This window comes from Crinia signifera, chromosome 1 (genome assembly GCF_055691185.1).
Source record: "Crinia signifera chromosome 1, ASM5569118v1, whole genome shotgun sequence".
NCBI lineage: Eukaryota > Metazoa > Chordata > Amphibia > Anura > Myobatrachidae > Crinia > Crinia signifera.
Genome location: NC_139217.1, coordinates 113,911,722 through 113,937,311, shown reverse-complemented (window position 1 = coordinate 113,937,311; position 25,590 = coordinate 113,911,722). Strand labels below are relative to the sequence as shown.

The 25,590-nt window shown below is 46.4% G+C and overlaps 1 protein-coding gene across 2 annotated transcripts in view; it reads right to left on the bottom strand.

The window, feature by feature from the left end:
* FHDC1 (FH2 domain containing 1) overlaps positions 1–3,479 on the bottom strand; it is a 44,023-nt gene extending 40,544 nt beyond the window's left edge. Inside the window, exon 1 of one of the 2 annotated variants that reach the window (XM_083171832.1) lies at positions 3,242–3,479. The gene's annotated coding sequence lies outside the window, so the exon portion shown is untranslated. Of the gene's footprint in view, positions 1–2,364; positions 2,520–3,241 lie in introns of those variants that run through there. The other variant, XM_083171840.1, reaches the window with a different exon arrangement.
* Between the last annotated feature and the right edge of the window lie 22,111 nt (positions 3,480–25,590).

Genomic DNA, 25,590 nt, shown 5'->3' with positions numbered 1-25,590 from the left:
AGTGGAACAAACAATGGAAAAACCATCAAGATGACACTTTACCGTGACTTGAAAAACAAAGTTAATTCTTTAAATCTCTTTTTGTTCACATAGCCAAAGAACGTGTGAAGAGAGAACAATACCGCTACACCTTAGTAAGAGAAACTGAACAAATCCAGAAGAAAAAAAAAGGAACAGACGCTAATAAAATAAAGCCACAATGTTTTGGCCTAAGGGGATTTCAAGATTATTGTTTAGATCTTTTGGCATATTACCATCCTGCCCTTTAAGACTGAAGCTGGGCACACACACTGTACAATTATACACCAGTAATAGAGTATCTGATAGAGGACTGCATAATGTGCAAGCAATTCCTTTTAGCTCATATAAATTGGTCTGATTGAATGATCACAGCTTTTTTGGAAGTTCATGAGCTTTCTTGCAGATCACTACTAGGACAGCAATTCCTCTTCCCTGCCTGGGGTGTCGCTGTTTGCTGTAGTAATTCTAGCACAGTGTGGTCAGTATATCAGCACTGATATGTAAACCAGACCTGTTCTAGAAACACCACAGCAGGCAGCGACACCTCAGGCAGGGAAGAGGAACTGCATGGGGTTTCAAAGATGGCAGGTGCTAGAATGAACACTAGTACAATGTGTGCCCAGCTTGAGTGTAGCATCACCTGAAGAGTGCTTCAATACAGTATGGCAATGCTAGACAACACATATTCCTATCTCCCAGGACAATTCATCTAACCCTTTACTTATGACTTAAGCCTTATGTGCAAAGGACATATGTATGAAAATGATTATGTGGATAAATAGATGCCATCTTGCTTACCATTCTCACTCAGCTCTGATTACTGTCTATAGTGATAGCTGTAATAATTGTATTGGTTAATACAATTTCTACATTATAAACCCAATCAGTTTGCCCAGATCCAGTTGCTGGAGAGATACATTGTATGTGTCATGAGGTAGATTGGCTGCTTATGACGCCTTTGTTTTGAAAAACAAACAAAATAATAGCCTACAAATTTCGTGATGTTTTTAAGAATCAGTTCTACAGTACTTATCCTGATTAGCAAACGCAATCGACTCAATTACTATGTGGGAATGGACTAAAATAAAATAAAGGATTTAATAGGTAGAAGCTCTATCAGTACCCCAGGACACTGTCCACAATCAGTAGTACAGCGAGGGAGACTCTCCAACAGTGTTTAAAAATAGTCCAACATTAATATAGAAATATCCCTGTTGTAAGCACGGTTCTCATCAATGCATCAGTTCTGTAGTCAGCAGCTGAACAGAAACAGACCTGCATATCCAATACTACAAAACCTTGGGGACATTTATGTTGTACTTCTGACAAATATCACATATGTAATGCAAAACCTACCCCACCCACTTCCCTCTTTAATTCTTGCCTGTCACCACAGGTATATACACCAAGTTTCTCAAATAACCTCAACAGCCCATGTTATGCAGATTTCCTTAATCATACACAAAATGTATTTGTCTAAATTACTTATTGAACAATTATCTCTCCTATGTTACCACACTGAAAAATAGGAGGAAACCCCAGAGCATTTAATTACCTTTACAGTACTCCTGTTTTCTGCAATTTTGCATCCTTTAAAAACTTTCTGGCACACGATTATTTCTTTACTAATTTTAACAGAAACAGGTAAAAATAATCAGAGTGTTTTAGGTTCTCAAGTATACAAATACCCATAATCTGGGAAAACCTATTCTAGATTCAGGCTGTATCCTGGCAGCAGGAACACATATAATACACACACTCTATGCAGAACAGTTGGGCCATAGACTAATCAGCTGTCAGTGTCTGTGTGAAAGCCTGTTCGTGTAAAAAGACTTTTGCGGAGAACAAACAATTACACCGCAGAGGTAAATAACACATACCTGATAATAAAAAGCACTCTCACTATGAATGTGCAGATACCATCGCATGGCTGCTTTTTAATCTCTACATAAATATAGATAAACGAAAAAGACTAAAAACACCACATTCCTGATGAACAGATAGCTCCCAACTTTCACTCGCTTGTGGTTGTTAATTTTACGTGTGTGTGTTGGGCAGAGTTACAGCAAAAAGATAAGGAAGTACCACTCCGAGTTCCAAAATCTGTGAGAGGTGTGCAACATATCCGCTAAAAATGCCTAGCGTTGCTCACATTTGTTAAATAAATTCAAATAAAAAAAAAACATTACAAGTCATTATGATGAATAAAAATGTTTGCCAATTTTTACACCTATTTTGACAAATTCACTTGGCACTAAAAGGGTTAAGCCTCAAAACATGGACCCCTATTGCTGCATTCCCCCGGTGGGCCCTTCATACCCTGGCAATACTGGGGGGGCTTACCTGAGCAGCTAGATGTGTCTGTACACTGCCAACATGCCAGGGACAGCACAGGCTCCCCGGATACCGGCTGCAGGGAGGGAAGGTGCTGGAGCCCAGATGAAGGCTACACAACAGGTTGCTGCTGGCAATTATCCTGGGAGAACTAGCTATAGTAATGCCGCCGCCGGGATGAGCTCACCCTGCCCAGCTCTCCTCCCCCCACCCAGCCCAGACTCTCTCCCATCCCCTCCCTTCACCTTACAATGCAAGCCCTGACTGATGTCACTTGCCTGCCCTGTCGCTGAATGCTCCTGGGTGGCGGTCAGCATCCAGCGGCCCTCCCCCAGTCTCCATGGCTGGGAGCAGGGGGACCGCATAGCAGAGCTCCTACTTGGATTCAGTGGGGAATGCAGATTGGGAACCATGGCTGCGGGTCGCCGGTGCCCCAGCATGCTGGTACCCGGACACCGCTGCAGGTCACACAGGGGCATTGTAGGGAACCGATAGCACATCACCTACATCTCCGCATGTGCTGTGCTGGCAGTCCCATAGACATAGATATATATGGGCATAACACAGGAGGATGGTGGTACACCCTGCACACCAGCAGTAGCAGGTACACAGGACACCCTGTAACAGCACCTACAGCCTTATTACCATAGTAATGCCGTGCAGCCGGCTCCCTGCATCTCCTGTGTGAGAGCCGGTGCAGGTGCAGCTCCAGACCCCCGTCCTCATGCACCTACCATGTACCCCACAGCGGTATCTGATCAGCGCCGAGTGGCTGCAGCATGGAAGCACCCGGGAGTACTGCGAGCACAGCGCTGCTAAGGAAAAAGTATCGCACACACCTGCCAGCCTGACACGCACCGCTTCTTATCCTAGCAATGGACCTTACCTGTCCGTCCTGCACCTCCATGGGGATAAGGGGATGACGAGCTCTGGCCACGGGTCTTCTGAGGACCGGGAGGAGGAATCAATAATCCAGCAGTACTGCGTCCGGTGATAGAGGGACCCAAACTCCGTCCCCAGGGAGCTGCTCCAGTATCTGCTGCAGGCAGACTGTGTGTATGACTGTGCTGCTGGTATCACTGACTGCTGCTTCTGGCAGAGCCCGAGCCGCACATGCGCAGAGCAGGGGGCGGTGCTGGCTGCTGCAGGTACTACAGTGTACGGAGCCCTAACCTGCGCAGGTACAGAGAGACCCATCATGTGCAGCTAGCTACCGAGAACCCTATTACCCTTTGCAGGTACATAGCCTAGTTATCCTGTGCAGGTACAGAGAGCCCTATTATACTGTGCAGGTACAGAGAGCCCCATTATACTGTAGTTAGCGGTATCCGGACTATTTGTCTACAGCAAAAAGATAGACAACCATTAGGTAGACACCATTAGTTAGACAAGCAAATAGGTCGACATGCCAAAAGGCCGACATTCCAAAAGGTCGACACTGCCATTAGGTCGACAGTGTCTAGGTCGACAGTCAAAAGGTCAACATGGGGTTTTTCACTGTTTTTTGTGCTGATATGTGCCGCGCCCCAGGCGAGTCGGGGTGGGGGCGCCCCGGTGCCGGGGGGGGTTGGTGGTACCTGTCGTTCGGCGCTGTCTATTTAAATCTGGCGGCGGAGGCAGCGGGGGTCCCTGCAGTCCATTAAAAATCACGAGCGCTATCCGCCGGGCTATGCGGAAGCGCTTCTAGTGTGAAAACACTGGCAGCACGCTGATTGGCTGAGATCAGCGTGCGCCGTGCTGCTAGAGTTTTCACACTAGAAGCGCTTCCGCATAGCCCGGCGGATAGCGCTCGTGATTTTTAATGGACTGCAGGGACCCCCGCTGCCTCCGCCGCCAGATTTAAATAGACAGCGCCGTAGGACAGGTACCCGGGCAGCACAAAATGCCGCCCTCCAGTGGCCGGCGCCCTAGGCAAATGCCTAGATTTGCCTAGTGGTGGCGCCGGCCCTGGTGCCGACAGGCGGTATTTCATGCCCCACCATCCACTAGGGCGAGGTGTGAGAATAAAATAGTGTGCCGAGCGCAGCGGTTCACTTCAAACTGTGTCCATGTCAAATGTGTGGACATTTGGGTAAAAAAACTGTGAAAAAACCCATGTCGACCTTTTGACTGTCGACCTAGACACTTTCGACCTAATGGCAGTGTCTACCTAATGGTTGTCTATCTTTTTGCTGTAGACAAAATGGTCCCGCTTCCGTGTAGTTGCAGGACCCTCTTTGGGCAGCTGGAACCCTTCGGGTCAGCATTGGGAGTCCTCGTGGCTGTGAACCTAATTTGTACCCAATCAAGCCACTTTGCATTAGTTTCATCCAAATCAGTCCAACAGTGTCCGAATAGATACCGGACAAACAGACAAATAACAAATACTGTGGGTGAAATTTACTAAGATGTGAAAAACACTTCACAGGTCATGTTGCTATGGGCAACCAATCAGAAGCTACTTCTTATTTATTTACCACCCTCTAAGATAGTAGGCAGGATGTGATTGGTTGCCCATAGCAACATGACCTGTGAAGTGTATTTCATATCTTAGTAAATTTCACCCTGTTTGTAAAAGATTTATCTGAATTTTACTTTGCCTAAGTTTTATTTGACCATCATAAGCCTTTATTTTAACACATCAGTGTGTATACAATAAGACCAACAAAAGTTGTGCTTTAGGCATAAAAAGACCATTGTGATCCTGATATTATTATTCACACAGGAGGAAAAACCCGGGTATTTCCTGTGTCGACCCCTTTCACACAGAAGCCGGATTTTTCCTGCAAAACTGTGTGTCATAAGAAAAGGACAGTTTTAAAGGCACACAGAGATGAGATCATGAAAAGTGGGAGGTGTCTGCTCACTGCATTGCATTAAACATGGCTGACAAGTTGCAGAACACCCTCACTATTAACCTAAATACTATGACACAGTAGAAGTAGAAGGACACATTGGTTGTATGTTTGAAAGAACTTGTTTTATTTTTCACAAAATATGTTTTATGCAGTTCACTTTAAATATAAAATGTTTTCAAATATAAATCTTTAGTGGTCATAAATACCCTTTCAACACTGAAACAACATTGAACTATTGCAACACGAGGTAGAATATGTATTTAGCATAGGTCTACTATCAGTGGTGGGTGAATAGGTTGTGCTGCCATCCTAGCTGGTATTGTATAGGGGAGACACACACCTAGTCTGACTGTCCAGCAGCCACACATTTTCATCCGGCACTGTATATATAGATAAACACTTGTATTTGCAATTTTTTGTACCTGTAGGGCACAGGTCTTCAACCTGTGGCCCTCCAGATGTTGTGGAACTACATGTCCCGGCATGCCCTGAGTTTTTTTGCCATCCTACTATAGGAAAAAATGTGGTAATGCATGGTGGGACATGTAGTTTCACAACATCTGGAGGGCCACAGGTTGAAGACCTGTGCTGTAGGGCAATTCGAAACACTCCGGCTCCTGCCGGGCAGTGAAAACCCGCACGGCCAGGAATCTGTGCCGCACACAGCAGTTTCCAATGGTGGGATCTGGCTGAAACCAGGCAGCCTGGGTGAATGGCCACATCTGTGCCCATTATTAACTACGGTGTGCGGCACGGCTTCCTGGCCGTGTGGGGTTTCGCCATCCGACAGGAGTCGGAGTGTGTGAAATAGCCCTTAGTACACCCCAAAAAAATATAAATATATAAATAGAAGCCCCAAACAGGGAATTTTTTTATTGCCTTAAATATAAAGAAGAAGGCATACTGTGTACACATTATAGATTATGTTCAGCCACATATCTAGAGTATACTCTATTGGTACACATATAAAAAAAAAAAAAAGTTTGAGAACTTTGATTCAGCTCCAAACTGAAGAACCAAATGAGCTTTTTTGAGGCTCATAAACTAAAGAACCACAATACTGTACTGTGTACATTAAAATGGAACACAGCATTTGACGGGCCTTGTAAGTGCCACTTGTTACAAGAAAAATTGAACGAGCCCAGAAAAAATATAAAAAGAATGACCATATAGCAACATTACTACAAATGCCTGTAGGCAGTGCTGATTACAGTGCTAACCGGAGTGTTATGATTAGTGCCATTCACTGAATCATCGGCATAATTTTTCACATTGCCATATTGCCTACTATATCCTGTGCCATTGACAGTATCATGCACTGTCTCCTGTGGACTGGTATTGGCATGTGGCCTACTTGGCTGTGTGGCATGTGAAAAATTATTGCCCATGTTTTCAGTATAACTACGCCCTTGGCCCTGCACAGTAGTTTGGCTTGAATTTGAAGGCATAAATGTATGGCCTCTGTGTGGTGGATTACAATAATCACCCTCAGCGTACGGACTACACATCTTGTAAGGGTGCGGATTCTGTAATGTAGACACCATATTGGTAAGGAAGGTCATCTGTGCATCTCGATTTTCACGCGCTATGCGTTCGTGCAGACCCACCAACTGTGTGAGAAAGGAATCTTGCAACTGTCTCTCGTTGTCAAAGAAGCGCTGCAGTCGGGCATCCTCTTGAGTTTTAAATTCAAGATCGGACTCTCGGAGATGATCTACCAGGATTCTTGACATTGAGCGCGTAGCAAGCTCCATCTTTGACGTTTTTTTCTTCCTTGCAGGTACATCAAATACTAAAAATAAAGGAAAAATCATTACAATCGAATAGCTGCCATGCCAGTGTATATATATATATATAGAGAGATAGAGAGAGAGAGAGAGAGAGAGAGAGAGACTACTACTACTGGTTCCCACAATACCCCTCTCCAGGGCACACCACACGTGTGCTGTAGTAGTGGGTGCGGGGTTGTTACCTGTGTTACAGTGGGACTACAGGTCCCAGCAAGCCTGCAACACATGCTGATACTTGGGAGAACCACAGGTACCAGCATGTGGGGCATTAAAGGCCTGCTGATACCTATAGCCCCCTGTACATCAATTAAAATAGATACACAAACAATACTTGAAAAACTTACTGTTACGACGCAACGTTGGGGTCTCAGTCTGTGCAGGAGTTGGTGTCCCAGATGGAGTAATGGTGCTGGCTCCACTGTCCTCAACCTCAGCCTCTATTGGATCAATTGGGTCCTCCATGGCAGCAATAGGATCAGGGATGCTGTTGTCTATGCTATCTTCCAACTCCATTATAGGTGGGCAAGATGGGCTGCATTCTGGAGTTATGCTCCGTGATGAAGCTGCACTGGATGATGATATGGCAACAGGGTTCACCAGGGCAGAATTGCCAAAGACCTCGTTACATTGGTAAACCCATTCCATCCTCCCAGCACCACTTTTCCTCCTGTTGTTGTCACAAACTTTGTTGTAGTACCTGCGCAGAGCTTTTAGTTTGTTGACCACCTGTTGCTGGGTACGCACAATGCCCCTTGAAGTGAGGACCTTGGCAATATTGGTGTAGACTACAGCGTCCTTCACTGTGCCAGTAATCTGTTTGCGGATTTCTTCCTTCCCTCTGACATTGAGCAGCTCACGGATCTCCTCATCTTTCCAGTGTGCCATGGCCATTTACTGCTGCGCTGCACGCCTCTGCCACGTGCGCTCAGCCAATCAGGGAAGCTGTAAAGATCAGCCAATCACACAGCGCCATGCTGCACAGCCAATCAGCATGATTTTTCAATAGTCGGGAGAAAAACACGGGTCGGAGCCTTTCACACAGCCGCAAACACGTGTCTGACACAGGAAAAACCCGTGGGTCGAAGTCCCGGAACTTTAGACCCGTGTTGACCCTTTCAGACAGAAGAAAAACCCGTGTCGACACGGCAAGAGCAGGGAAATTACCGGGTCTTTTTTTCTGTCTGAAAGGGGTATAAGTTATAATTTTAGTCACTTTCTTAAAAGTTGACTAAATTAAATGTCACATTTTAATAATTTTTTTTCTTTTGTTTTAGTCAAGGTTTAGTCAGTGGATCCCAGATAACATTTTAGTCTAATTTTAGTCAATGATTTAGTCATAGCTTTGCAGTTTAATTATGCTGTAATGGATTTTGCTGAAGAACATTTCTGTATCATTCCCTTGAATACTTCATATACCTTTCAATATTTGTTTTAGAAATATCTCACTTTTGCATGTATTGAGTCTATATAATATATTAGTTTCACCTTTTATGTTAAATTGCTGAAATAAATGAACTTTTGCACGATATTCAGATTTTTCCAGTTTCACCTGTAGGTAGGGTTGCCACCTCTCCCAGATTTCCGGGATTCTCCCGGATTTGGTGGCAACCCTCCAGGACTTAAAAAGTCTCCACAGCCTCCCACTCTGGGCCCGGCGCTACTGCTGCCCCTGCTATCTTCTGCAAGCAAGTGCCTCCGGCAGGGGGGTTTGACATCTTTGCTGAACACAGCCCCGGTATGTGGTTCCTGGGCAAGTCTGAGAAGGTGACCCTTCCCATCCTCTGCCGTCCGACAGAGACGTCACACAGCCACAGCACTGGAATTTCTGTCAGCCGCACGGACCGAGCCGCAAACACCATCCCGACTCTGGCAGTGAGATCACCTGCAGGAAAACCCGCTGACTGGACCCAGCTGCAAACTTCACCCTGCCCGCTCCCCGAATCCGGCGGTGTCAGTACCTGCAGGAAAACCCGCTGGTCAGGTGGAGCAGAACACAGCACAACACTCAGTTAATTCTGAGCTGCAGGGTAAGATTAGGGTAAGTGCCGTGGTTTGCAAGCCTCCACTCACCATTATCTCCAAAAGGAGTGTAAACAAGGTTATTTTTCATAGGAATTTTTAAACCATCTTTTTCTATTTTCTCTTTTTTTCTGTTTTCTTTTCTATTTTTATTGTTTTATTGATTTATTTATATTTCAGGTGTCCCCTCTATTATCATTAACCCCTTGAGTGATATGGCCGGAAATTTTCCCGGCTCAGCTGCGCTGCCGCAGCGGGCTGTCCCGAAAAATTTCCGGGCATACAACAAATCTGAAATAGGTGCGCGCCAGTGGTGTCCAGCACCTCTAGAACCTCCCGCCAGTCATTTCTCCAACCCTCCCATCACCTGTGCTCATCTAACCCCACTCCCCCAGCCGCTTGCCTCCATACTTTTAGTAGCAATGACGTAGGCGGCTGGGATGTTCGGGGCTTGGTAGGACTCGGAAGCGGTCAGGCACCCGAGTCCTCCCGAGCCGCCGCGAACATCCCCCAGCCTGCCGCCGACGTCACTGCTGAATGTGACAGGCCGGTGGCTAAGGCAGTGGGGACAGTGTCGGCAGGGAAGCAGAGGTGAGGGAGGCGAGCTTCCAATTGTGGTGGGTTTGGCTGGGTCAGGACAAACCTGCCCTGGTAGGTTTGTCCTGCCCCAGCAAAACCTACCACTCAAGGGGTTAAATCAGTGCTCTTTATTTTCCCTGTTGCAATCTATCCTATCATAAGAGCTGCTTTCAATCAATATAGCGCGGAGCATATTCTCTTAAATACTGCGTATTACACCTGTCATTCCTCCCCGATCCTCTGCCTCCGTATTACACCTGTCATTCTGTCCCCATCCTCTGCATATTACACCTAATATTCTGTCCCCATCCTCTGCCCATCCTCCATGTTATACCTGTCACCTCCCCATCCTCTGCCTCTGTATTACACCTGTCATTCTGTCCCCATCCTCTGCATATTACATCTGATATTCTGTGCTCATCCTCTGCCTGGCCTTTATCATGCATGTTATACCTGTCATTCCTCCCACAATCCCCTGCCTGCGTGTTACACCTGTCATTCATCCCCCAATTTTCTGCCTGTGGGTTAAACCTGCTAGTCCTCCCCTACATCATTTCTAAATATGATTGTCTCTCAAGTTTATCAGGGAGCAAAATCTGTGGGCTGGATTCTCTAATATTGAAAATGTTGTTGAAGTAAATGGATGGTCTATGTTTCACAAGGTTTGCTGCAGACTGTTGGCTTCCAGAATGTTTGCTTTTCTGAAGAGACCATGCCCACTTTTCTGAGGCCATGCCCACTTTTCAGGAGTGCATTGGGGGGAGGGGGAGAATCTCCAGGAATCGATGATGCATGAGGTGGCAACCCTACCTGTAGGTGCCTCTCCTGCATGCCGGAGAGAGGAGGACAATCTCCCGCATGCCACTCAGTGCTTGCCCACTTCCCAAGGGCTATCGGGTGTAAAAAGCCAAGAAAACACTTTCCCTGTTATCAGTTTTCTTCTATAAAAGGCATGGGAAGTTTTATATTGGTATAGAAGCAAGTATTATAGGGAGGAACAGGGAAGATTGGGGGGGGGGGGGGGTTATGGTGGTGTTGTGTTTGTGTGTGTGTGTGTATGGGGGGGATGTCACAGAAATGCTGTACATGGTCACAGTCTGATATTTAGGTATATGTTCTCTAATCTGCTGCATGAGAATCCAGTAAATGAGCAGAGGTGACAGTCACACCTTTTGCACAACTCTGTCTTAGGAATCACAACCTGATGTATTGCATTTGTAGTTATGGATGTAGATGCATGTGGTGCATCTTGGTACTTGCAGTCTCTAGGTGTGACTCACTTCCGGTCAGGTGGCCGGACACTCAGTCAGTGTTAGCCAGAGCTGGAATAAAGACGCACTTGATTCAAGCTACACAGGTGTCCGTGCAATTCATTGATACACACATCTACAAGGTGTCAGAAGCGGGATCAACATGGCACATGGACTAAGGAACATTGATTCGCTGGTTTTCGACGAACACATCGCTGACAACTGGCTCAGATTCAAGAATGGCACGTGAACTGTATCGCAGGCTTATCAGACAAGTCAAAGAAGGTACAAGCATACACGCTGCTGAACCTCGCGGGCACAGACGCAGTGGACAAATCAGAGGCATTCATATACGCGGACGCAGGGAACAGAGAGGATCCTGAAGTCCTGCTCACCAAGTTTGAAGAGATCTGCATGCCGGTAAAGAACGTCAACATGGACAGGCATATCTTCAACAGTACAAGTCAAAAGGGCGATGACACCGTGCAATTATACGCATCCACACTAAAGCTACTGGCAAAGAAGTGCAACTTTGGGATGCTCACAGATGAGCTTATCCGGGACAGAATCGTGTGTGGCATAAGAAATGACAAGGTACGTGCACAGCTGCTAAGGGAGAAGGGCCTCACGCTAGAAACCGCCATAAGCATATGCATGCTCCATGAGCAGGCAGAAAAGGGCACAAGGGAGTTGAAGAGGGACGCTGACGTATGTGTCATGACGGCCACCGCACCCCGCTCACCCTCATGTGGGAACTGCGCAGCACAGCACCCCCCAGGCAGGCAGAACTGTCCCGCATATGATAAACGCTGCAATGCATGTGGCAAATGGAACCACTTCGCCAGGTGCTGTCGCTCTAAAGACCAGACACCCACAAAGCAGCAGTCAGAACCCTGATACAGCCGCACACCCAGGCAGGTCAGCCAGGTAGACACAGACCTGGTGAAAGACACAGCCCGCACAACAGTCTGTGACAGTGTCGACCACACAGATGAGAGGGGTGAGATCTTCATCAAACTCAAGACCAAATACACTAACAGAGTGGCCACAGTCAAGATAGACTCAGGGGCCAAATGCAACGTCATGTCACGCAGAAAACTACGTGAGCTAGACCCTGCTGCACAGATCAACCCATAGGACAAAATAAACTTAATAGCATATGGAGGCCAGGTCATCACTACACTTGGCACCACGCGAATACAGTTCACCCGTGCTGAGTTGCTCTTCCACATTGTGGATCAACAGGTCAAATCACTACTTGGCCTTCCGGACAGTATGAGACTAGGCCTGTTAAAACTGGGGCCTGATGTTCAAGCCATTCACATGACTGTCCCAGAAATGAAAGACTTCCAAGATTTGTTTGATTGCAGAACACTGGGAAAGCTACCAATCATATACCACATGAGTCTGGATGACTCCATTGCTCCCACTGTTTTTGCTCCCCGCAGGGTCCCTATTGCCATGAAGGACAAAATTATCCAAGAGCTACACAGAATGATGCAGCTGGGTGTCATTGCAGCGATTGAAGAGGCAACGCAATGGGTGTCTGCAATGCTAGCCGCAGCTAAAAAGGATGATACTGTATGATTATGCATTGACCCGGTACACTTAAACAAGGCACTTCTACGCCCATACCACCCGCTCCGCACCATCGAGCAGGTGATTGCTGATATGCCAGGTGCAACCGTCTTCAGCACCCTGGATGCCAAGTGCGGGTTCTGGCAGATCCCTCTGGACAGAGCCTCTTCCCTACTCACTGCCTTCATGACCCCCATTGGGCGCTATGTCTTCCTCCGCATGCCCTACGACATTACCACGGGCAGCGAAGTCTTCCAGCGATGCATGGAGCAACTGTTTGCTGGCTACCCCTGTGACATCATCGTTGACGACATCCTCATCTGGGGCCGCATCATGGAGGAGCATGATCAACGCCTGCACCAGGTACTTCAACGGGCTCGCGCCCTCAACCTCAAGCTTAACCCTGACAAGTGCAGATTCAGAGTTACAGAGGTGGCATACGTGGGCCACGTCCTCACCAACAAAGGTGTCATGCCTTACCCAAACAAGGTCTCTGCCGTCTTGCAGATGTCCCTCCCAGCAGATAAACTGGCACTCCAGCGCTTCCTGGGGATGACCAATTACTTATCCAAGTTCCTCCCGCAGTACAGCGAAACCACTGCAACCCTGCAACAGTTATTGCACCAAGATTCTGAATGGTGTTGGTTGGACACACACAGCTGCTGTCAATCAACTGAAGACTATGCTCACAAACCTTCAATGTGCATGATCCTGTCGTCCTTGCTGCTGATGCTTCACAGAATGGCCACCGCAGACCAGTGGCGTTTGCATCCAGGGCCCTCACTGACACAGAGACCAGGTATGCACAGATTGAAAAAGAACTGTTATCACTTGTCTTTGCCTGCAACCGTTTCCATGACTTCATCTATGGCTGTCCTGTCACGATTGAAACAGATCATCAGCCATTAATCACTATTCTGAAGAAACCCATACACTCTGCCTCATCCCGCAAACAAAGCATGACTTAAGCTTTAAAGGTACAATATGGACGTTATCTACAAACCTGGCAAGGACATGTATGTTGCTGATGCATTGTCCAGAGCATTTCTGCCCTCCACTGACTCAGGGAGCCCTGAAGACGAGTTTGAGGTCATGGCTGTGGAAGTCCTTTCCACCAAACGGCTGGAGGAGCTGCGTGCAGCCACCAGCACAGACGAGCTCTCCCAACGTCTTGCTGCCATCATTCTCAATGGCTGGCCACCCTCCTCCAGAGACTTGCTGCACTGCCTACGTCCCTTTTAGTACATGTGGGATGAACTCACCATAGCTGATGGCATCATTATGCGAGGTCACCACTTTGTAAACCCAGCTGCACTGCAGTCATCGTACACACAGCAAATGCACCATGGTCATGCAGGCCTAGAGGCCACAAAGCGCAGGGCCCGGGACACTGCGTTCTGGCCCTCTATGTACGGTGACATTGAAAGGGCTGTATCTCTTTGTGCCCCCTGCAACGCTTTATGTCCACATCAGCCACGGGAGCCCATGCTGCTCCACGACATCCCCGACCTACCTTGGTCCATCCTTGTGGCATATTTGTTTGAATGGAGGGGGAAGGAGTATATGGTGCTCGTTGATTCCTACTCAGGCTGGTTCAAGATAAACTACCTTACCACCTTCACAAGTCTGATGGTGATCTCAAAACTAAAAAGGCACTTTGCAGCACATGGTACTCCACAGCAACTAATTACTGACAATGCCATGCAATTCAAGAGCAGAGAGTTCACAGAGTTTGCGAATACTTGGGACTTTCAGCATATCACTAGCAGCCCTCACTATCCACAGTCCAACGGGTTGGCAGAGCGAGCAGTCTGCTCAGAAAAGCACTTGATGGAAAAATGTGCACGAGATGGCTCAGATATCTATTTAGCTTTACTCAACCTGAGAACTACACCCAGAGATGGGCTACCCTCCCCTGCACAGTGTCTGTTGGCTAGGCGCACCCGCACAGTGCTTCCAATAGCAAAGCAGCTTTTACAACCTAGAGTGGAGCCCCAGGTGCGTGACTGTATCAACAGGCGCAGAGCAGGCTCCAAGGCGTCATATGACAGATCGGCACATCACTTGCCACCACTCTCCCCAGGCCAGCCTGTTTGCATACAGACTGAACAGGGCTTCGATAGAGTAGCAGTGGTGCAGAGACCTGCAGAGCGTCCAAACAGCTATGTGGTGCAATCTGACAATGCCCTATACGAGCCCCACCGCCGACACCTGCTGGGTGTGGCTGTGGAGAACTCTGCACAGCCGGGTCCATCAGTTCCTACCACTGCTGCAACCAATGTTAGTGATTATTCACATCATGTGGACGATCCCATCCGAGAGACCATACCGGTGGTAGAGCCCTCCCAAGTTGCCAAGGACAATTCCATGGGTTCTCAACACACCATCACCAGGTCTGGGCGGGTGTCCAAACCCAATCCCAAATTTCAGGACTTTATTGTTTAGTCTTTCTTGCATCTTTATCTTTGTTTGCATTTTTGTTCTTCTCCATGCATGTTGTGTCCTTCCAGTTAAAAGGGGGGATGTAGATGCATGCGGTGCATCTTAGTACTTGTAGTCTCCAGGTGTGACTCACTTCCGGTCAGGTGGCCGGACAGTCAGTCAGTGTTAGCCAGAGCTGGAATAAAGACGCACCTGATTCAAGCTACACAGGTGTCCGTGCAATTCATTGATACACACATCTAAAATGGATATGAATCATTTCTGACTATTTTTAACATCACTTGCTACAGTATTACCGATATTACCTCTGTCTAGTTCTGGTCTTCGTGCAGCACTTACTATATGTAATAAGAGCTTTAATATATGAGGTACAGATCCCTTGAACTCTCTTGGTGGGGTTTGTCATCTTAGAGCTGTAGTAGCTGACTCCCATATAATTACTGCTGCCAATAGCACACTTTTGGAGCTATTTTAAATAGATTATATCCCTATACAATAGTACTTTCCCAAAATAGAATGGCTTATTATGTTCATACCTATTAATATTGCTGTGTCACGATGTAATCTTCCTTTGTGACCGTCCAATTAAAATATTTAGCTGACATGAGTAAAGGCTGTATAACACTACAGTATGCACCTGTCATGGATAAAGCAAGGTATGTGCATAGGTACATACCTTGATACATAGGTGCCAGCTCTGTGGGGTAGAGCCCCATGTCAGATCAGCTCGTACATCCAGATGTGTGTGGGGTTGGGAAGTGTTGCAGAGGCCAGTGTCTCCTCATGTGTGGTATACCAAAGTGTAGTATGGCCACATCCCCAGAGTGCCATGGTCACACTCCTGTCCCCCTGGACATCAGTTGGATGTTTTCCACCTTGTATATGGCAGAGGCAGTACATACAGAGGCTGATGAATAGTAGCAATGCATGTGCTACAGACAGGCCACTGGATAGTGGTAGTTGTGAGCAGGGACCCCCGGATGGAGGTAAACGGCGATCATTACCCCCCGCCCCTTCCCCCAGTGACTTGTCGGCATCACCTGCTCCCCCCCCCCCCCGGAGCATCACCCGGCAAATGTGGAGCAAGGCAGCGGCCGCATTGCACTCTCCCCCCCCCTCACCCCACGAGCAGTGTGCCGGCCACATCGCACCACCTCCCCCCCTGAGCAGCACGGCAGCCGCATCTCCCCCTGGAGCAACGCGCATCCTCCCTCCTCTCGCGGGTAAGTGCTGGAGTGCATTATGGCGGCCGTACCCCCCATCCCCCTGAGCAACACGGCTGCCACATGGCCTCCCCTGCCTGGGGCGCTCCGGTGCCTCGCACCGGCCCTGGCTACAGATGTTGCTGCATGTTCACATATACTCAGCTTTGCATATGTGTGTAAATATGAATTTTCCATGCTTGCATCTTTTGAGCAATGTCCAATATACTTACAACTCTGCATGTTGTCTGGATAATTGGGAAGTGAGGATGCTAATTGAGCACTGCTATTGAGTGTGTTCATCAAGCTGGGGTTAAAGGTTGCTGTTATGTATGAGCCATTGAGCTAAAGTTGGAAAAACAGAAACATTGGCCCTGATTCTGGTTGACTCGCAAAGCTGCGGTTTTTCACTGCTTTGCGAGCGAACTAATGCCCCCCACTGCCCACCGAATGTCTGTGCAGGCCTGCAAATGGATGTTTTGCATAAAGATCCATTTGCAGCCTTGCGTAGGGACCTGAAATCATTCGATGGTCGCGACCATCAAATAATTTCTGAAGCGCTCGCTAATCTAATTTACTGGTGACTTAGATTAGGGACACCCTGCTCCATGAACAGGGAGGGCAGCTGATATCTGGTGACGCCAGATGCCCACCCACAGAAGGCTGGTAGCAGCCCCCGGTCGCATGGGGACCCCCAGCGGTTTCCTGGGCTCACCCAGTGTTTTCTTGAATACGCCCAGGAAACGCTGGGCTTACACATGCGACATCCCCCCCCCATGCGAGCGCCTCTGAAGCTATGCAGGTTTCCGAGAGCGCCTGCAGGGAAGATCTGCACATGCGCAGATCCTCAACAATGGACGCCGTTGCAAATTCGCAACATAGTATCCTAACCAGAATAAGGGCCATTATATACATTTATAAATAAACCTAAGAGCCTACACATTTAGTACAAAGAGACCTAATTGCATTAATATATTTATAGAACCCACAATACATTAATACCCACCACCAGTCCACTTAGAGGGCCTGATTCAGAGATAGCCATAGACCCGGCTGAGTCTTTTGCTGCAGTCCTGTCTTTTTTCATTATGCTAATGCAACATAGATTTATAAACAACCAAGAAGCCCAGTAATTTTTATATATATTAATATTATACAATATAATACAATATAATACACCTGTGTCTTCCCGCACAGCCGCCAGACTCGCACTGCATTACATATGGCCCACTGCATCTGGTTCTGTGCTGTCTCTGTGTGTGGATAATTGGATTATCGCATGCACAGTGTTGAGCAGTACATAACCATTGACAATGCATGCAGATTGCTTATGGCTTTGAATAAGGCACCATGTTCCCTTGCTGTCATCAGATATTGGTACTTCTTCAATGATCCAGGTATCCAAAATGGATGGAACCTACATATTTGCAAATAGATAAGTATGGCTTGGTGTGAATGGTTTGTGTGGCCAAATGTCACAATTTGTTACCTGCAATGTTGGGTTGGGTTTGACACTAAATTTGAAACAGTTGTCAGCTATAAATTTGCTTTATAGCTGATTTAATCCTTTGCCTGTCAACGTTGCTGTGAGATCCTCAAAATATCTGCTATATATGCCAGCATCACTCACAGCGACTGTACTTTTAGTATAAAAAAAATACAACTGCACCCGTAGCAATTAATTTAAGTTTAGTTAAATATTGCACCCAAAAAAAATAACAGGCGCTGAGAGCAGTGCTGACATTTTTAACAGATATTTTGAGGATCTCTCCTAGCAACATTGGCATTCAAAGGGTTAAGTTAAGCAGCAACACCGCTGAAATCAGACCAGTGCGGTAGTTTGGGAATTTACTAAATAACCTTCATCATCCATTTAAACAGACATTAGTTTTAAACTGAGTTTCAGGGCCTTGGCCTAACTAAAAATTCTAAATGAAAATAATAATCCTCCCCATAATAATGCACACACACATTATAGGGGTAATTCTGATTCACCACGGAAAGGCACAATCATTCTAATAATCGACAAAACCATATGCACTGCATGTGGGGCTGATGTAACATGTGCAGAGAGAGTTAGATTTGGGTGTTTTATTGTTTCTGTGCAGGGTAAATACTGGCTGCTTTATTTTTATATTGCAATATAGATATCGGTTTGAAGTACACCGCTCACCCAAATCTACCTCTCTCTGCACGTAACATCAGCCCCTCCTGCAGTGCATATGGTTTTGTCTTTCAGAGAGTGATTGTACCTTTCCGAATGAATCAGAATAACCCCCTATATTTGGAGCAACCATCAACACTATGTACCTAATTCAGACTTGATCACAGAATGAATTTTTCCTCAAAATGGGCAAAACCATGTGCACTGCAGGTGAGGCAGATGTAGCATGTGCACAGAGAGTTAGATTTGGGTGAGTTATTTTGTTTCAGTGCAGGGTAAATACTGGCTGCATTCTTTTTACACTGCAAATTAGATTTCAGTTTCAACACAACCCACCCAAATCTAACTCTCTCCGCACATGTTACATCTGCCCCAACTGCAGTGCAATATGGTTTTGCCCTTTTTGAGACCAAATTTGTGATCAGGTCTGAATTAGGCCCAATGTTCTTTTCAGTTACTGCTGAATGTGGACTTAGTGAACCTTCTTCAGTACAGCCTGCAGGTTAGAGAGAAAAAAACTACAACTGAGGCTATATCATGATCTTACTGTTTACCTATATTAGAGGAAGGTGAACTGTAATCTTTACTGAATGTCAGAACATATTTGGTTATTAAGAATTATTAAGTGCTGTATTTCCCTATAAGCCACTGCACATCCATAGAGGTATATTTACAATGCAGTAGCTTTTGCAAGTTACAGCTTCTGAGCAGGTTTGACCTAAAAACCCAGCAGTTTTGCACTTACTATCAAGAAAGATTTAAATTTTGACGCGAACACCACAACGAGTCCGACTTGGATCGATACCAGTATGAAAGTTTTGCAATAAGTTTTCAAACATTACATGTTTTCAAAGTATTTGCAGAGAAGTCTATTTAAAGTTGCATGCACGCAAACCAGTTGGTGATGCAGCTGAACCAGTCCGAAGCAGGTATGTCTATATGCTAGATGAAGGTCTCCACTGTAGCTTCCTGTGAAAATGAATCTCAAGCACTTTGCGATTGATTTGTGGGAGCACAAAGAAGTCGCAGGGAGCCAGGTCTGGACTATTCTGTGGACAACCAAATTTCTGGATGGTCCAGAAAATGCACCACTTTTATGGACTTGTGGGCAGGTGCATTATTACATAGTTACATAGTAGATAAGGCTGAATAAAGACTTGCGTCCATCAAGTTCAACCTAGGTTTTAACAGCTTTTCCCTTGTTATATAATATATTCTGATATTATTGTGATGGAGGAGGTCACCAAAAGTGAGAGTTCTTGGATGACACCTGGAAATGGCTTCCAGCACTTGCTGTAGTATTTGATTGGCACATCCGTTCCCAGTGATGATGTTCTACTGCACATGCGGTATGGTAGCTACATGACCACTGAAACAGCCACCATCTGCTTGACCATGAGGCACTCATGTCAATACTTCTGTGGCTGCATACCTTAGACTGTGGTCCACTGGGCCTACTGTTGTTTCAGCTCAGAGCTGAAACTATAGTTCCAGGATTCATCGCCACTGATGATCTACTAGACTGAGTTTGAGTGTCAAACTTGGCCAGCATGTTGCAGTACAAAGTTACCCATACCTCCTGATCTCAAGTCAGCTGATGGGGCACCCAGCATGAAGAAGCGTTGCTTAGACCAAGCCCTTTGTGGAGTATCAAGCGGATGTATCCCAATGAGAGGCTGGGTGAATCTTCTCTAACTTGGCAACCATGGTGTCCACCTCAACTATGGCACGGCAGAAACGTTGTCCTTGTTGATGGTGGCAAAAGTTGGCCACCGCACTCCTCGTCTCCCAAAGACTGTAAACCACTCATACACATTGGGGCAGATGTATTAAGCCTGGCAAAGAGATAAACTGGAGATAAAGTGGAAGGAGATAATGCACCAGCCAATCAGCAGTGTTTGAAATATGACAGTTGGAAGCTGATTGGCTGGTGCGTTAGCCCCTTCCACTTTTTCTCCAGTTTATCTCCAGTTTATCTCTTCGCCAGGTTTAATACATCTGCCCCAGTGACTCTGGATGGTGCTTCCTACCCAAAAGCAGCACTCAGTCGATCAAAACACTCCTGCTGTCTTATAGTCATAATTGATCATGGCTCTCCAGTGGTCTGTGAGCCCCATAACAAGTTTGTGAAGAAATGAACATGTCATCTTCTACGGTGTGCAGTGCCGCTTATAAAAGGTTCTGTGTCTTGACATTTCACAACAAGATTACAGTTTACAACTCTACTCATCCTGTTCACTGCACATCCAGAAACGTACTGCACACCACTTGTAATGTGTTATCTGATTACATATCAGTATTTTCTCCATTCTCAGTATCCTGACTGTTAACAATACAAGCAGGCCCTATATACATTTTATTAAGAATCCCCAGAAAAAAAATGCTGACACTGGCCAGACTTCACCAGTCCTGCGAATTGTGTATCTACTTTACCTCAGAAACCGAGGATGATGATCATGTTTGAAGAGTGATTCCTAAATACTTTTAATGTAATGATTTTATCTTAAACCAATAAGTACTTACTGTATGTTTGCCTATGTAAGTGGGAACATTTGTACAATTCCATTCTCAGCTAAAGTAATTTCACCCTTTTAAATGTTATATATTATTTACCCCCCAAATGTCACTGTGATATATTTGATGTCACTACACAGGATTTCCTGGGAATTAGTCTAATACATTATAGTGCTATGGATGTCAGCGTTTGCTCTGCAAACATCATTTTGACCAAGCTCTTTAGTCTTATAGAAGAGCCTGCACAGATGGAGAGAGGACAATAGCGGATTTCAGTCATTATTTATACTTACTAAATAGTCAACTCAATAGGTGGCAGCCCAATGAGATTATACAGAAATGTAATAACTGTGCTATAGAACAGCTGTGGAGCATTAAGCGTTGTACACATGGAGAACCACAGAGCACAGCCGTTGTTCTGTGTGTGTGCTGTTAAAAATAACATTACTTTAAATGATTTTACAGCTTCATGATGATAAAATTACAATTCTTAAGTTTATACATGCAGGTGGGGGCCAACACGCCAGGGTATGTTGGGCTATGGCGCTCTTCTAAGTCTGCCACTGTGCTCAGCTGCTTACCTGGCGTAATGGGAGTGCCAGCTGTGGGAACCTTGCAGGAGCCGGCGCCTGGAGCACTGGCTCCATCAGAGCCACCCTCGCTAGGCCCTGGATGGCGCCAAACCCTAATTTTTTGCCACCCTGATGATTATTTCAGTGTCCTGTCCCCTGACGTAACAATTTTTAGATATTATGTATTTGACCTACATTGTCTTGTACTGTATTAAATGTTTGCACGATTTGCACTGATAGATGGGTACGACATCTATCAGTGCAGGGAGAGGAGCCAGGCTGTTCAGGGAGCACTGGGCATGCCCCTAAAATGCTTGGCTCAGTCCCCTCCACATTTGGTTCCACTCCTTTTGGGAAGCGCCCAGATTCCTTCCAATGACTCACTATCTAATGGGGATCATGCTTTGTAACCACAATGGTCGTACTAGGTGGACACTGCTGTTTTTATTTGATGTCTATGCTTGTTTGACTGACTGACTGATTGATAAAAAAATAAAACTTTATTAAAATTGTATTAACAAAAAAGTCTGACACAATCATGGACAGTTATTGTAAAACGAACAATTTCTAGAAATTGAATAATCTTCTATTGACTGCAGCAGTGTTTTCTGACTATACTAAAGAATTGAGCCCCTTTTCAAGTGTCAATCATGGTGCTTCAGAACACATTAAACATTCATTTGCCTGTAGTTGTATAAAGTGCCTTACGGTGAAGGAACACTTTTCTTCTTTAAAACCACTAATTACTCTGTCTATATACATTTTACCCTTTTTAAAAAGTGCGAGTCATTTTTTAAAAACCTGATCAAACAGCATTTCCAGAAAAGTACACGACATCTTATGATAGTAAGACGCCATGCAAGCATGCTTTGTGACTGTGCAAACAGACAGCTCCCATTTACCGATGGCAGCGAGATGCAAATAGGCAATGCAGAAAGAATCATAGCTCTAATTGGTCATTCATACAATGCCAGCTAAGGGTATGTCCTTGTATAAAGGGCAGACAAAAAGCCATTTACAGCAATCCATCAGTCTTCCAGCACCACACTGTTATTGACCTTATACTACACGCTGTGATAACATTTGCTTTGTAGTGCCACTCATATACAAACATATATTTGCTGCCAGTAGCAGATAATGTGCAGCAACTTGTCCAAGGTGATAAAGGCCGAGTGATTAAGACGTCAATGCTTGGCATTAGTGCATGACCACCTCCATTTTTTCTATTGCCCTGTAATTTCCATTTCTGATGACTCACTTTCCTGGGTTTTTCTAGGAATATACGTCCTGGAGATGATGCTCAGAATCACCCTGTTACTGTGTATGACACAGCAGAATCCTAAATCCCTTGTCAGGCCATAGCCTCATACTGCAGCCTCCATTCGTCTAGGACACATGATCGCATATGAAAATATTTAGTGATACTTTTTGCTTTCATTAAAAGAGATCTCTGGGGTATTGTCAATTCTTTCTGCGAGCTGTGACAGCGAGCAGCGCTGACTGCTTGCTGTCACAGCTCGCCCTGTCAGTATTCTTGACCCCCTTCACACTCCATTTCCCCATCGCTAGGATTTGTAACATTGGGGAAACGGCTTGTGCGGCCGCTAAAACAGCGAGGCTCACAGCTAAATGCAGCGGCCTCCCTGCATTAGCCGCGAGCCTTGCTGTTTGTGGGAATTCCCCCGGAATGTAGAATAGGGTGTGCGGCCAGTGAGGGTCGCTCTGTGTTAATTGAAAGGCACAAAACCAAACACAATCCTAATCCCCACAACGCTTGGTGAAATATTTCCATTTTGCTCATGAATTCTAGAAAACAGATTGACCTGAACAATCAAAGATCCAGTATCATCTCAGGCAGAACAACTAATTAAGTAGGGTCACTGAGGCACAGTTATTAACAGTACAGGCTTCTACCTTCTTGTGGGATGGGGACTGCTGCTGTCTGAGAACGGAGACAGAGGCAGAACTACCATTGGTGCAGGAGGTGTTACGGATGGTGTAATGGTTAGCATTACTGCCTCACAACACTAATAATGGGTTCGATTCCCACCATGGCTCTAACCTGTGCGCAGTTTGTATATTCTCCCCGTGCTTGTGTGGGTTTCCTCTCCCCAATCCAAAAATATATTGGTAGGCTAATTGTCTCCCAACAAATTAAGCCTAGAATGGCTGTGTATGTGTACATGTGGTGGGGAATATAGATTGTAAGCTCCACTGGGCCAGGGACTGATGTGACTGTTCAACTATGTAAAGCGCTGTGGACTATGAGTGCGCATTATAAGAAACTGTTAATAAATAAATAAGGTGCATTGCACCGGCGCCCCTGAGGAACCCACTGCTGTGTGGCATATTGTTACCTTGAGTTTAGTGGAGAAGGGGGGACCAAATTATATTTTTGCACCTCGGACAATCACTCACAAGTTCTGTCACTTACCGGAGAGGAGACCACCAGCCACTCTTTAAGAGAGGAGGAGGGAGCCTGTGTGCAGCCTCCTCCATTCAGGCCCCCTCCTCTCCTCCTCAGTGCACAGTGCAGTAGAGTCTGACAAACACAATCTGGTTGAGAACTGTAAGCTACAGTTCTTGTGAAATGTCAAGGCACATAACCCTACAGTATGTAAGCAGCACTGCACACCAAAGAAGTCAGAATGTTTATTCCTTCACAAAGCTAGTATGTAGCTCAGGGATGGGGAACGTTTGGCCCTTCAGCTGTTGTTGAACTACACATCCCAGCATGACCTGCTTCAGTTTTGCTATTTGGCCTCTCCCTCTTGTCCTTACTGGCCACAAACTGCACGGGAGAATGTTACACTATCATAATACAAAGTAAAGGCAGTATAAACTTATAGTCCATATAGTCACTAAAATAGCAGATAAAAGCAACCGGCAATATTAGCAGCAAAGCCTTGCATGTAGATCATACATATGGGTACTTGTTTAGTTTCACAGTGGCAGATATCGCATGCGATTTGATGTGCGATGCGATTTAGTACCTGTTCATAACCCCACTATCTACTATGGCATGGAGTTGATTTTATATAGTATGGCGAGCACAGCGAGCCCGAAAAGTGGTAAGCGTAGCGAGCCCGCGAGGGGACGTGTATTACTTTACATGTATTCCGCATCCCCTCACCATGGAATACATGTATTCCGCATCCCCTCACCATGGAATACATGTAAAATAATCCGCATGTGCTCGCCACACTATATAAAATCAACTCCATGCCGTAGTGGATAGTGGGGTTATTAACAGGTACTAAATCGCATCGCACAACAAATCGTATGCGATATCGCATGCAAATCGCATTTGATTTATCTGCCACCATGAAACTAAACAAGTACCTACATATGTATAACTAGGTGATTCATCGCGCCCTACGGGCACTCTTCACACCGTTGTGAGGGGCTCCACCCCCTTACTCTGTGAATGCCTTTATTGCGTGAAATATGGTTTGTGCAGGAGGGGTGAGTGTGGTATACTGCGCCCCCTTAACCTGTGAACGCTTTTATTGCGGGGAATATGGTTTGTGCGGAAGGGGGGGGGGATATTGCGGGTGTGGGAAGGGGGGGGGTATGGTGTTTGCACAGGTGGATGTGGGGGTGCTGCAGAAGGTGGAGTGGCAGGGGCGGTGGTGGCGTGGGTGTGTGAGGGTCAGGCGCGAGGGTGGGTGGTGGAATTGCGGGTGGTGGAATTGCAGGTGCGGGGTGCCCCATGTGTGTGGTGTGGGTTGGTGGAGTGTGGGGGTGCACCAGTTGAGTGAGAGGCAGTTGCGGAGGTGCTGTGGGTGCGGGTCCAATGGTGGTGTGGTGGTGGAGGTATGGATGCCTGGGTACTGCGAGTGGATGATGGGTGGGTATGGGGGTGCCATGGGTGGGTGCATTAGTACCACGGGTGGGGGACTAGTGGGTGCGGTGTTGCTGCAGGTGGGATAGGGTGTCCGGTGGTGCTGTGGATGTGGGAGGGGCAAGTGCAGCTGTGCTGCGGGTGGTGGAGTTGCAATTGTGGTGGTGCTGTGGCTGGGGGAGGGGCGGGTGCATGGGGTCCTGTGGGTGGGGCGGTGTTACGGGTGAGGAGGTACTGCAGGTGGGTGAGGGTGTACTGCATGCACAGTAGGTGTGGTTGCGTATTGCGTGGGTGTGTGTAGTGTTACCGCGGGTTGTGGAGGAGCGGGTGTGTGCAGGGGTGGGACGGGGCGAATCTAGACTTTGTTGTAGTGTGTGTTTACTGTTTAATCTCTACCCTCCAGTCCCGATTCTTCCCCTTCCCAGTCCCAACGCCTCCTCTACC